The following is a 13,773-nucleotide window of genomic DNA, read 5'->3' as shown; positions in this document are numbered from 1 at the left end:
TCTTGATCCTATAAGGGATCACAATGACCGCTACTCACCTTGCTGGACTATGTAAACTGTCAATATACTACTTTCACATATAGCCCTTTGTGCATATCCCTTTGTCTCAAAAACTTACATGACTGTGCATTGACCTCTAACAGATGGAACAGTCCTCAGACTGTCTCCCTGGTTATAATCCTCAGTTCAGTTCAGTTCAGTCACTCAATCGTGTCCGACTCTTTGCGACCCCATGAATTGCAGCACACCAGGCCTCCCTGTCCATCACCAACTCCCGGAGTCCACCCAAACCCATGCCCATGGAGTCGGTGATGCCATCCAGCCATCTCATCCTCTGTCGTTCCCTCCTCCTCCTGCCCCCAATCCCTCCCAGCATCAGGGTCTTTTCCATGCTTCGCATGAGGTGGCCAAAGTATTAGAGTTTCAGCTTCAGCATCAGTCCTTCCAATGAACACCCAGAACTGATCTCCTTTAGGATGGACTGGTTGGATCTCCTTGCAGTCCAAGGGACTCTCAAGAGTCTTCTCCAACACCACAGTTCAAAAACATCAATTCTTCGGTGCTCAGCTTTCTTCACAGTCCAACTCTCACATCCATACATGACCACTGGAAAAACCATAGCCTTGACCAGATGGACCTTTGTTGGCAAAGTAATGTCTCTGCTTTTTAATATGCTATCTAGGTTGGTCATAACTTTCCTTCCAAGGAGTAAGCGTCTTTTAATTTCATGGCTGCAGTCACCATCTGCAGTGATTTTGGAGCCCAGAAAAATAAAGTCTGACACTCATTCCACTGTCTCCCCATCTATTTCCCATGAGGTGATGGGACCAGATGCCATGATCTTAGTTTTCTGAATGTTAAGCTTTAAGCCAACTTTTTCACTCTCATCTTTCACTTTCATCAAGAGGCTTTTTAGTTTCTCTTCACTTTCTGCCATAAGGGTGGTGTCATCTACATATCTGAGGTTATTGATATTTCTCCCGGCAATCTTGATTCTGGCTTGTGCTTCTTCCAGCCCAGCGTTTCTCATGATATACTCTGCATATAAGTTAAATAAGCAGGGTGACAATATACAGCCTTGATGTATTCCTTTCCCTATTTGGAACCAGTCTGTTGTTCCATGTCCAGTTCTAACTGTTGCTTCCTGACCTGCATACACGTTTCTCAAGAGGCAGGTCAGGTGGTCTGGTATTCCCATCTCTTTCTGAATTTTCCACAGTTTATTGTGATCCACACAGTCGAAGGCTTTGGCATAGTCAATAAAGCAGAAATAGATGTTTTTCTGGAACTCTCTTGCTTTTTCGATGATCCAGCGGATATTGGCAATTTGATCTCTGGTTCCTCTGCCTTTTCTAAAACCAGCTTGAACATCTGGAAGTTCATGGTTCACGTATTGCTGAAGCCTGGCTAGGAGAATTTTGAACATTACTTTACTAGCATGTGAGATGAGTGCAATTGTGTGGTAGTTTGAGCAATCTTTGGGATTGCCTTTCTTAGGGATTGGAATGAAAACTGACCTTTCCCAGTCCTGTGGCCACTGCTGAGTTCTCCAAATTTGCTAGCATATTGAGTGCAGCACTTTCACAGCGTCATCTTTCAGGATTTGAAATAGCTCAACTGGAATTCCATCACATCCACTAGCTTTGTTCGTAGTGATGCTTTCTAAGGCCCACTTGACTTCACATTCCAGGATGTCTGGCTCTAGGTCAGTGATCACACCCTTGTGATTATGGGTCATGAAGATCTTTTTTGTACAGTTCTTCTGTGTATTCTTGTCACCTCTTCTTAATATCTTCTGCTTCTGTTAGGTCCATACCATTTCTGTCCTTTATCGAACCCATCTTTGTATGAAATGTTCCCTTGGTATCTCTAATTTTCTTGAAGAGATCTCTACTCTTTCCCATTCTGTTGTTTTCCTCTATTTCTTTGCATTGATCGCTGAGGAAGGCTTTCTTATCTCTCCTGGCTATTCTTTGGAACTCTGCATTCAAATGGGAATATCTTTCCTTTTCTCCTTTGCTTTTTGCTTCTCTTCTTCTCACAGCTATTTGTAAGGCCACCTCAGACAACCATTTTGCCTTTTTGCATTTCTTTTCCATGGGGATGGTCTTGATCCCTGTCTCCTGTACAATGTCACGAACCTCCGTCCATAGTTCATCAGGCTCGCTGTCTATCAGATCTAGTCCCTTAAATCTATTTCTCACTTCCACTGTATAGTCATAAGGGATTTGATTTAGGTCATACCTGAAGGTTGGCTCAAATATAATTCTTTCTTTCTTTCTTAGATTGATTATTGACTTTTTTTTTTTCTTTTCTTCTATCGAGACAGAAAATAAAGGAAGAAGAAGTTTGAACAAAGGTGTGAAGTCATTGGAAACAATCTCTGTATGAAGCCTGAAAGATATCACTGTATTTGGTCATTAGAGCACAAAATTCTTCTGCAACTTAGAAACAAATATGAGAATCTGCAAGTTGCGAACATAGGTAACAAAGGCCCTTTCTTGATATCTTGTAGAGAATGGAAGATAAATATTAATAGAGAAAAGAAATTTGTTTAGAGTAAAAATTACATTGTATTTGATAGGAAAAAACTCAAAAAGTTAAAGGGAAAGAGGTAAAGAAAGGCATGAAGCTAAGAAAAGGATATAGGCAAAGGATAAAACACAGCTGTTGAGACCAGGCTTAGAATTATCATTTTAACAAATAAAATCCTCTCCTTTGAATGAATACTGTTTGGTTAAAATAATTCAATTGTCCTGACAAAATTTTTCAAACATAAGTGCTGACAACAATTTTATTTCTACATGGTAAATTAAGTACCATCTTCAAACACTTACATTAAATTTTAAACACATAAAACAACACAGCATTTAATTTTGAAAGGGGAGAAATCTTGCAACAACAGCAGCAGCAACAACAAAACTTCATGTGGAAACATAATTGTTGGGAAAATTGCATCATTATCTTAAATCAAATGGCCTTTCCATTTTTAGAAATTATCAGTAACAACAAATAAGCTAAAAGTAAACTAATAAATCAGAAGTGTGTCTATAAAATCAGACCCTCTTCAGAGCTTATCATTTACCTTTGAATTTTAGTCATCTTGTGCCACAACCAAACATTTTAATGATCAATTTCTGTTTCATCTAATTGCACACATTTGATTTTATTTTACAAAGGTTACCAAAGTGATACTGCTAAATTTAAGGGGAACCACTGACCAACACTGCCTCTTCTGGCCAGGTACCGTAGTAACCACTTGCCTGACTTAATTACAAGAGGTCCCAGTAAGGAGTGAGAAACTGACTATCTACTATCAACTGGAATAATTCAGGACAGGTCAAAAGCAGAGAGGAGATGCCGGTCCCTGTGTCCACCAACCTCCCAGAATCCTTCATGATGGAATCCATCTTGGCTGAACAATGCATGGGCTAGGAAGGACTCTGAGCCAGAATTATTGGCAGAGACAAACCAGAAAACTAACCCCATCACCATAAAATCCAAGACTGCGAGCCACAAGGCAGAGGGGTTCTCCTGGATTCCCTTCTCCTGCTGCTCTCAGTTCAAGCACCCTTTTCCAAAAAAGTCTCTTGCTTTATCAGCACATGTGTCTCTTCAGACAATTCATTTCCTAGTGTTAGACAAAAGCCCGCTCTCAGGCCCTGGAAGGGGTCTCCCTTCTTGCAACACTCATTAAGTGTAAACTCTGTAAATTCCTCGGTACTATCTTGTTCTTGGAATTTATTGTACCTATTTTGCTTCCTATAAGAACCATGAGAAATAAGTACTGTAGGTATGTACTTCACATCAGAGAATACTTTGATTACTAATTCCAAATATTCTAAACAGAAACACATCTTTCATTTTCTGGCATCTAATTTTGCACTGATCTTAAAGTTGTCTTTGGATTCCATTCTAAAGGGAAAAGAAAAGGACTAAAATAATTATTTTCACTTGTTTTGGCCCCATCTAAACAGTTGTTTCCAAAGTAAAACACTTCATGTTGGGGGGGAATAAAAAGAATACATGTGTCTAACTGAAAAAAATTTTTAAAAAAGCACAACTTAAAAGTAGAGAATTATGTTTTATTTGACCTACTAAGGACTCGTCTGGAAGACAGTCTCTCAGATTGCTCTGAGAACTGTTCCAGAGACACGGGGGAGGAGCCAGGATACGTGGAGTTTTGGTAACAAAAACCAGTAGTCAGAACATTGAAAAATTACTGTTAAAAACCAGGTATCTCAAGTTAATGAATTTAGCACTTTACTGTGTATGGGAAGATGCTAGAGTCTGGGCTTTTTGAAATCATTCCTTTGATATGCTCCGTTACAATCTAAGACCAGTATCTTGTTTTCTTCCATCCTGAATCCCCTCAGGGTGCTCAATTAAGGGTAGGGCGGGGGAAATGGGAGGTACATGCAGTAGCTGATGGCTTGACGCCCTGACATCCCTGTATACTGATACAGCCGGCAATATTCTTTGTCCACATGTGGTACCAGTTTTTAAAGCTATGGGTAGGAAAGCCCTGAATTCAAATTCTGACTGTACCAATAACTACCTTGTGTGACTTTGAGCTAGCAATGAAATTTGTCTAAATCACATTTTCTTCAGTCATAAAAGTAACAACTATGCCCTACTTTTTAGAACTGCTGTAAAGAGTAAATTAGCTCATGTGCCAATATCACAAACCCTTGATAAATGACTATTTATCATTAGTAACTATGATATTAATTATAAATATTGGTTAATATTTGCTTTAACCTAAGAAAAGATATTTTGGCAGATATTTGAGAATTTTTGCTTACTAGAAACTATTTTTTTCTTCTTCTTAGACTTTTCTTAAGATTCCCTAAGAGCATAGCAAACAGGACTTCTTTCAATTCAAAAACTACCGTCTTCCCCGTTCACTTTTGTATGGTTTCCAGAAAAGTCTCAGTTCAGTGAGACCGGAAACAGAACTATACATTATTCAAGGGACCTCTTCTTGGCACTGGGCTTCTTTCATTAACCTATTTAAGTTGACTCTGTTTTTCAGGTTACTTGGTTTCAAGAGCTGCTCAAAAACTAATCATCTATTTCTTCCTTTAGAAAAAAAAAAAGTGGGAGCTTTGGGGACAAATAGATTAAATATAGATTAAATTTACATATATGTAGACAAACAGATTAAATATGATTAAAATAGAATTATCTGTGTGCAAATAGCAATGGAAACAATCTAAGTGTCCAAAAATAAGATGAATGGATAAATAAAATGTGGTTTTGTGCACACACACACACACACACGAGACTATTATTCAGCCATAAAAGTAACAAACCTCTGATACATATTATGATATGAATGACCCTTAAAAATATTATGCTAAGTGAAATAAACCAGACATAAAAGCATGAATACTGCACGATTTCACTTATGAAATAATCTGTGCTAAGTCACTTCAGTCGTGCCCTACTCTTTGTGACCCTGTGGACTGTAGCTTGCCAGGCTCCTCTGTCCATAGGATTCCCCAGGCAAGAATACTTGGAGTTGCCATGCCCTCCTCCAGGGACTCTTCTCGATCCAGGGACCAAACTTGTGTCTCCTGCATTGGCAGGAGTTCTTTACCACTAGCGCCACCTGGGAAGCCCATATGAAATATCTAGAATAGGCAAATTCATAGAGACAGAGAGTAGATTAGAAATTACCAAGGGTGGAAGGGGAGGGAGGAGCAAAATGAGATGTTATTATTGCTTATTGGGTAGAGTTTATTTTGAGTGATGAGAAAGTTTTGGAAATGCATAGGATGATTGGTTGTACAACACTATGAATGTACTAAATACCACTGAACTGATTTAAAATGCCAAATTTTTTTTAAATTAATTAATTTATTTATTTTTTCAGTGAGTTTTGTCAAACATTGACATGAATCAGCAATAGATTTACACGTATTCCCCATCCCGATCCCCACTCCCACCTCCCTCTCCACCCGATTCCTCTGGGTCTTCCCAGTGCACCAGGCCCGAGCACTTGTCTCATGCATCCCACCTGGGCTGGTGACCTGTTTCACCATAGATAATATACATGCTGTTCTTTCACAACATCCCACCCTCACCTTCTCCCACAGAGTTCAAAAGTCTGTTCTGTACTTCTGTGTCTCTTTTTCTGTTTTGCATATAGGGTTGTCATTACCATCTTTCTAAATTCCATATATATGTGTTAGTATGCTGCAATGTTCTTTATCTTTCTGGCTTACTTCACTCTGTATAATGGGCTCCAGTTTCATCCATCTCATTAGAACTGATTCAAATGAATTCTTTTTAACGGCTGAGTAATATTCCATGGTGTATATGTACCACAGCTTCCTTATCCATTCATCTGCTGATGGGCATCTAGGTTGCTTCCATGTCCTGGCTATTATAAACAGTGCTGCGATGAACATTGGGGTGCACGTGTCTCTTTCAGATCTGGTTTCCTCAGTGTGTATGCCCAGAAGTGGGATTGCTGGGTCATATGGCAGTTCTATTTCCAGTTTTTTAAGAAATCTCCACACTGTTCTCCATAGCAGCTGTACTAGTTTGCATTCCCACCAACAGTGTAAGAGGGTTCCCTTTTCTCCACACCCTCTCCAGCATTTATTGCTTGTAGACTTTTGGATAGCAGCCATCCTGACTGGTGTGTAATGGTACCTCATTGTGGTTTTGATTTGTAAAATGCCAAATTTTATGTTAAATATATTTTATCACAAAATAAATTCAATGGAACTTTTCCTTATGAATAGGAACTATAAATTATAATTTAAAATCAGCAGATCATCAAATTTGGGGGAAGACCCACTAACCTTCTTAAAATATATACTAAGAGGACCTTAAATCTAAGACTTGATGTACTTTTACTCTACGAACAAATTATTTTACATTCAAGCAACATAAGGCAAGTTCTTCCTATACTAGTTTACAGGTTTCACACAGTCACAGTCAAACCATACTTGCATTTTTCTTCAAACCTAACAATGTTTCCTTGATCATATTTTTAATTCTGAAAAAATATGTAAGTAAAGGCATTTGTAATAGTGCTGGTGAAACTGTCTAGGAAAAACAAAGTTGAATCAGAACTTCATACATACAGTATACTAAAATTTTAAATGGGTTAAACAATTTAACATAAAAACAAAGTAATTAAAAATTCCTGGAAACAATATGACTGCTTCATTTATTTTGGTTTGGAAAAGACTGTATGGCTCTCAAAATAACAGAAGAAGTCATGCAACAAAAGATGGTTAGCTTTTACTCCCCCAGTCCACATACATTCATGCATGGACACAGACAAATGCACAGAGAGACCCACAGACACACACAGAAACATACACACACACATCTACTCTTTATTTCAAGACTTCAAAAAAACATCAGGAACATAATCGGCTAATGGAGAAAATATTTACAAAAAGCATTTCAACAAAGCTCTCATATTCAATACAAAGAGCTTTCACAGATAAGAGGAATCAAAACTCTAATACGAAAAGGTACAAAGGATATGAACAGAAATATGAAGAAATATAATTGGTTGATACAAAGAAGCAAAAACACCCAATTTTCTTAATAATAAAATTAATTTAAAAATCAATAATTACCATTTTGAAAGAAATACTAGCAGACAGGCTTAAAACTGGACAAGCTGATAATAGTGTTCACATAGAAAAATAAACACAGAAGAATCAACCAGCAAAATTCTGAAAAAGAAGAACAGTGGGGTGGGTATGGAAGAAACCAGTCCTGCAAAAATTAGGTTCTAGGACATAAATAGATATCTAACTATAAACTACAGAAATAGACTTAATACAATAGGGGAAATTTTAAAATATGGTAATGACATCTTTTATAAAAGTGGGGAAAAGACAGATTAATAATTTGTTAGCAATTGGGCAGCTATCTGAAAAGAAAAATTAAATTGGCTTTTGACTTTACAATTTATACCAAAATAAACTTTAAATGGACTAAACATTTAAATGGGAAAAATTAAAAATAAAATTGCTAGTGGTTGTGTTTAGTGGTATTGTTTGCAGAATTCAGGTCCTGGAAGAATGATATGACAGGATGAATCTTTAAAAGATGGTCACAATACCTTTTGTCCTACATTTTCTTATAACCCTTCTCTTAGAATAATCACCCTCTCATTGATCAGTGAACACTGTGCCCCTCTCCTTAGAATGTGGGTAGACCATTGTGACTGCTTTGACAACAAATGTGATTTCTAAAGCAAGATCATAAAATACCATGTACTTTCGCTTTGCTCTCTTGGGATACTAACTCTTGGAACCCAGCCACCATGCTGAAAGGAAGCCCAAGCAGGCCCACATGCAAAGAAACCAAAGTACCCAGCTCACAACCCTGGCTGAGTTTCCAGCTAAGAACCAGCACTCACTAGACAGCTATATGAGAAAGCCATCCTCAAAGTGGATCTTTCAGCTCTCATGTGAGTCACTTTACATGAAACTAATGAAACAGAGAATAACCATCCCTGTTGAGTCTTAGGCAAATAATTGACTTTTTAAGATGCATTAAAAAAATTTTTTTTTCATTTATTTTTATTAGTTGGAGGCTAATTACTTTACAATATTGTAGTGGTTTTTGTCATACATTGACATGAATCAGCCATGGATTTAAATAATTGACTTTTTAGCCATTGAATTTTGAGTTGGTTTGTTAGAGAACAATAGATAACTGGAACAAAATGGTACATTCATTTTTACCTTCACCAACAGAAACTCTTATTTCTTAACAAAGAAATGTCAGTGCATCTGAGGAACATTAAACTTACTATTAATTGTTTCAACAAAGAAATTATAAGATAAGACTGCTATTGAAATAAAGCAAGGTAATATGGCACATAAAAGTGATAATTCTGAAAATTTCCTGAAGGATGATATTCCTTACCAGATACATAAATATGGTATTCAAATAATCACAAACCAGTATCTCCAGGTTACAATGTTGCTGTTTAGTCACTCAGTCACCTCCAAGTCTTTCCTGACCCAAGCCCACCAGGCTCCTCTGTCCACAGGACTTCCCAGGCAAAAATACTGGAGTGGGTTGCTATTTCCTTCTCCAGGGGATCTTCCTGACCAAGGGATCAAACCTGTGTCTCCTGCACTGGCAGATGATCTCTTTACCACTGAGCCACCTGGGAAGTCCAGCACAATCCTTAGACACAGTAAATCCTCAATAAATGAAAAAAAGTTATTCCCATCTCCATCTTAATATACCAAAGCCCAAACCAAATATGATATATATTCATTTTAAATTTCTTAATCTGGCTTTCTCCTTAGAAGTGTGAAACAAAAAATATTTTTCTCTCTCTAGCGGTGAGAAACACGAAAGAAAGTGACAATGCATTAAAGGTGTTTTCTTGGTGGGGTGCATGGGAGTCAGAGATAGTACTGTTGAGGGGGCTTTGTACTGTATCATCTAAGCTGGCGGTAAAGAACCCACCTGCCAATACAGGAGACATAAGAGACTCAAGTTCTATCCCTGGGTTCGGAAGATCCCCTGGAGTAGGAAATGGCAACCCACTCCAGTATTCTTGCCTGGGAAACCCCATGGACAGAGGAGTCCGGTGGGGTCCATGGGGTCACCAAGAGTCGGACACGACTGAAGTGACTTAGCACGCACACATCTAAGCTGGAACTCTGGTCCTCAGAATTCCCTTCCATATCTAGTTCCCATTTGGCTTTGGTGTTGTATAGTCAAGAATCTGACTGGCCTTGGTTCCTGGTTCCTGAGAAGGAATCTAAATTCCTGGAATTTCCCAAATGATAGCAGTGTCCTTATTATTTATGGCTGGGGAGCCCCTAGATGGTTTCCCGGATGGGCCTGGCCATACTGGAAAGATCAACCATGTGGTTAGAGGATTTGAGCCAAGTGATATCAATCCAACCTCCTCGGGGTGGTGGGGAGGGGGTGAAGGAGGAGGGGTGGAAATTGGGGTGGTGGAAATTGAATTCAATCACATGGCCAAGAATTCAATCAATCAGAAACCCAAAGAAACTCTGAATGCAAAGCTTGGATAAGCCTCCTGGCTGATAACACACATGAACATGCCAGGAGTGTGATACTGCCTGACTCCATGGGGACAGGACACAGAAACGTCCCATTTGAGACTCTCCCAAACCCCATCCTATGCACCTCTCCTCTTTCATCCTATTTTGATGTGTATCCTTTTGCTACAATAAAACTGTGACCATAAGTGTAGCTCTTTCTTGAGTTCTGTGAGTCATTCTAGTGAATTACCAAACCTGAGGGGGTTGTGGGAACCCCCAAATGTGGAGCCAGTTGTTCAGAAGTGCAGGCAGCCTGGCAATCCTGGAGCTGCAGCTGGTATCTGAAGTGAGGACACAGAGGACTAAGCCCTGAACCTGTGAAGTTTAGCCTGACCCCAAGTACTTAGTGTCAGCATTACAGTGTAGTTCACCACAAGAGAAATTTGCTTGAGATCAGAAGGGAAACAGCAGGCATATTTTCTACACTGTGGAAGCCTGGTAGAGGCTGCCAGGCACTGTGGTCCCTCAAACACATTGCTGCTGATCTCCTGGCTCATATTGTTGGCTGCAGCACCCAGCTGCAGGCTTCAGGTCATACGAGTCATCTAAGGTAGAGAACGGGAGACGGATGCAGGCTCCAATTCTTCCCCCCAGCAGCTTCCAGCTTGTCTCTGCTCCTGTTATTCAGCTTTCTTTCCCAATTGCTGGTGTGGCTAGCTTATAACGATTTCAGGCCAACACCAGATGCGTGTAACAAATTCTTTCACCAGCAACTGCATCAAGTTGAATCCCTATAATAAGTTGCTTTTTCACTGATACTTTTACTTCTGCCTCTCTGATTTTACCTTGACTGCCACAACTGGTTCAGTCTATCCACTGATAGAAAATTACAAAGTTAGAAGTAATTGCTCAGAACTTAAGGAGAAGCACTACAGGAATAGAAACACTAGGGTTGTCAATCCCAACTTCATGCAAGAATCTTTAAAAAAAAAAAAAAATCTGATACCACGCTCCTCCCTGAGATTCTACAGTAGAGTTTAGACATTGAATTGTTCTGAGAAAGGTTCCGGGGTGATCCTAGCATGCATCCAGTTTATGAAATGCTGCACTGGAAGGAAGAAAGAGAAAAAAGTAAATTTAATCAATCTTACATACACACAAAGAAGTATAGCAGAATATATCTTAATACCAGTCACTTCTAAAATCAAGAAGTTTTAAAACTTAACTAATAGACATAGCAAGCAAATATTAGAAAACTAAAGGCATGAAATAGTCATATAAAAATAGAATTCATAGTTAATAGCATGAAAATGGATCAAGAATATTTACATTGATAAACGTTATAGTACATGTGAAGTAATGTCCCACAAAAACTGGGAGATATACTTAGAGAAAACAACAAAATGAAATCACCTCTTTTAGAAAGAAAAGATCAAGAAGAAGAAAAAATACAAGGTTCAAAAAACATAATTAACGGGACTTACCTATCATACTAGAAGCATGTTTAACTCCATTCTTTATTTAACCCAATAAAATATGAATGTGGAAGTTATGGTAGTTTCCAGTAAACTAATTGAATCTTTGTAAAGATCCAAAAAGGATAAATCATTATAAAAATTTGCTGTCAGTTTAAGTGTGGCTCAGATGGATAAGAATCTGCCTGCAGTGCAGGAGACCTGGGTTCGATCTCTCGGTTGGGAAGATCTCCTGGAGAAGGGAATGGCTACCTACTCCAGTATTCTTGCCTAGAGAATTCCACGGACAGAGAAGATTGGCAGGCTACAGTCCATGGGGTCGCAAAGAGTCAGACATGACTGAGCGACTAACACATAATGTTTGAAAGTAAGTGTACAGTGTTGGCATTAGCCACTCAGTTGTGTCCAACTCTTAGTGACCCCGTGGACCATAGCCCACCAGGCTCCTCTGTCCATTGAATTTCCTAAGCTAAGTATACTGGGGAGAGTTGTCATTCCCTTCTCCAAGGAATATTCCCAACCCAGGGATTGAACCCGGGTCTCCTGATTTGCAGGCAGAGTCTTTACTGTCTGAGCCACTAGTCCACTTGTTGTACATAAAAAATTTTAAAAATGGATATGAATCTGGAAAATCTGGAAAACCTAGAAAATCTGGATACTTCACAAGTGTTTTTCAAATGTCTGTGAAGTGGTTATGAGAGTTGGAGTAAGAAACACCAAGTGGGCATCACACCGTGCAGGATGAAACTCACAGGCAGGAGGGTCAGCTAAGGATGATGCATGTGGTTTCAGCTTCTCTCAGCAGCCTCTGGAGAGCTGTACTAGAGCTTTAGGTTCAGCCCTGCTAGCTCAGGCAGGCAACCTAGAAAGATCCTGTGATCATTCAGTTTGTGAACTGGTTTGTCCCTCTACAAGTTTTTATCACATGGGCCACACTTCCTATTCACAAGGCTATAAAATCAGAAGTCACAATAGAAGCATGGAGTGGAAAAGTCATTTAGAAGTAACTAAACAAAATCTTTTCATACCGTTCATGGGGTTCTCAAGGCCAGAATACTGAAGTGGTTTGCCATTCCTTTTTCCAGTGGACCACATTTTGTCAGACCACTCCACCATGACCCGTCTGTCCTGGGTGGCCCTACAAGGCATGGTTCATAGTTTCATTGAGTTAGACAAGGCTGTGGTACATGTGATCAGTTTGATTAGTTTTCTGTGACTGTGTTTGTCATTCTATATGCCCTCTGACAGATAAGGATAAAAGGCTTATGGAAGCTTCCTGCTGGGAGAGACTGACTGTGGGGGGAACTGGGTCTTGTTCTAATGGGCCAGGCCATGCTCAGTAAATCTTTAATCCAATTTTCTGTTGATGGGCAGGGCTGTGTTCCCTCCCTGTTGTTTGACCTGAGACCAAACTCTGGTGGAGGTAATGAAGACAATGGCGACCTCCTGCAAAAGGTCCCATGCATGCACTTCCATAAGCAGTGCCTCGACCCTGCAACAGGCCACCACCGGCCCACACCTCCGCCAGACGCTCCTGGACACCCACAGACAAGTCTGGGTCAGTCTCTTGTGGGGTCACTGCTCCTTTCTCCTGGGTCCTGGTGCACACAAGGTTTTTTCTGTGTGTGTGTGTGCCCTCCAACAGTCTGCTTCTCCAGTGCTGTGTAAGCTCTGGCAGTTCTATGATGGAGTTAATGGTGACCTCCTCCAAGAGGGCTTATGCCACACCCAGGTCTGCTGCACCCAGAGTCCCTGCCCCTGCTGCAGGCCACTACTGACCCATACCTCCGCAGGAGACACTCAGATACTCAACAGTAGGTCTGGCTCAGTCTCTGTGGGGTTTCCTGGTGAGTACAAGGTTTTGTTTGAATCCTCCACATGTCTCTGGTAGGTATGGGGTTTAATTCTAAACACAATTTCACCCCTCTGACCATCTTGCTGGGGCTTCTCCTTTGCCCTTGGACATGGGGTATCCTTTTTTGGTGGGATCCAACATTCTCCTGTCAATGGTTGGTCAGCAGCTAGTTGTAATTTTGGAGTTCTCACAGAAGATGAGTGCATGTCCTTCTACTCCGACATCTTGTAGTCTTCAAGTCTAAATTCAGACTTAAAGTGAAGCAAGTAGGGAAAACCACTAGACCATTCAGGTATGACCTAAAGCAAATCCCTTAAAATTATACAGTAGAACTGACCAATAGATTCAAGGGATTAGATCTGATAGACAGAGTGTCTGAAGAACTATGGACAAAGGTTCATGACATTGTACAGGAGGCAGTGATCAAGAC

This window comes from Cervus elaphus, chromosome 1, assembly GCF_910594005.1.
Source record: "Cervus elaphus chromosome 1, mCerEla1.1, whole genome shotgun sequence".
Classification (NCBI taxonomy): Eukaryota; Metazoa; Chordata; class Mammalia; order Artiodactyla; family Cervidae; genus Cervus; species Cervus elaphus.
Note: the sequence above shows the minus strand (reverse complement) of the source record.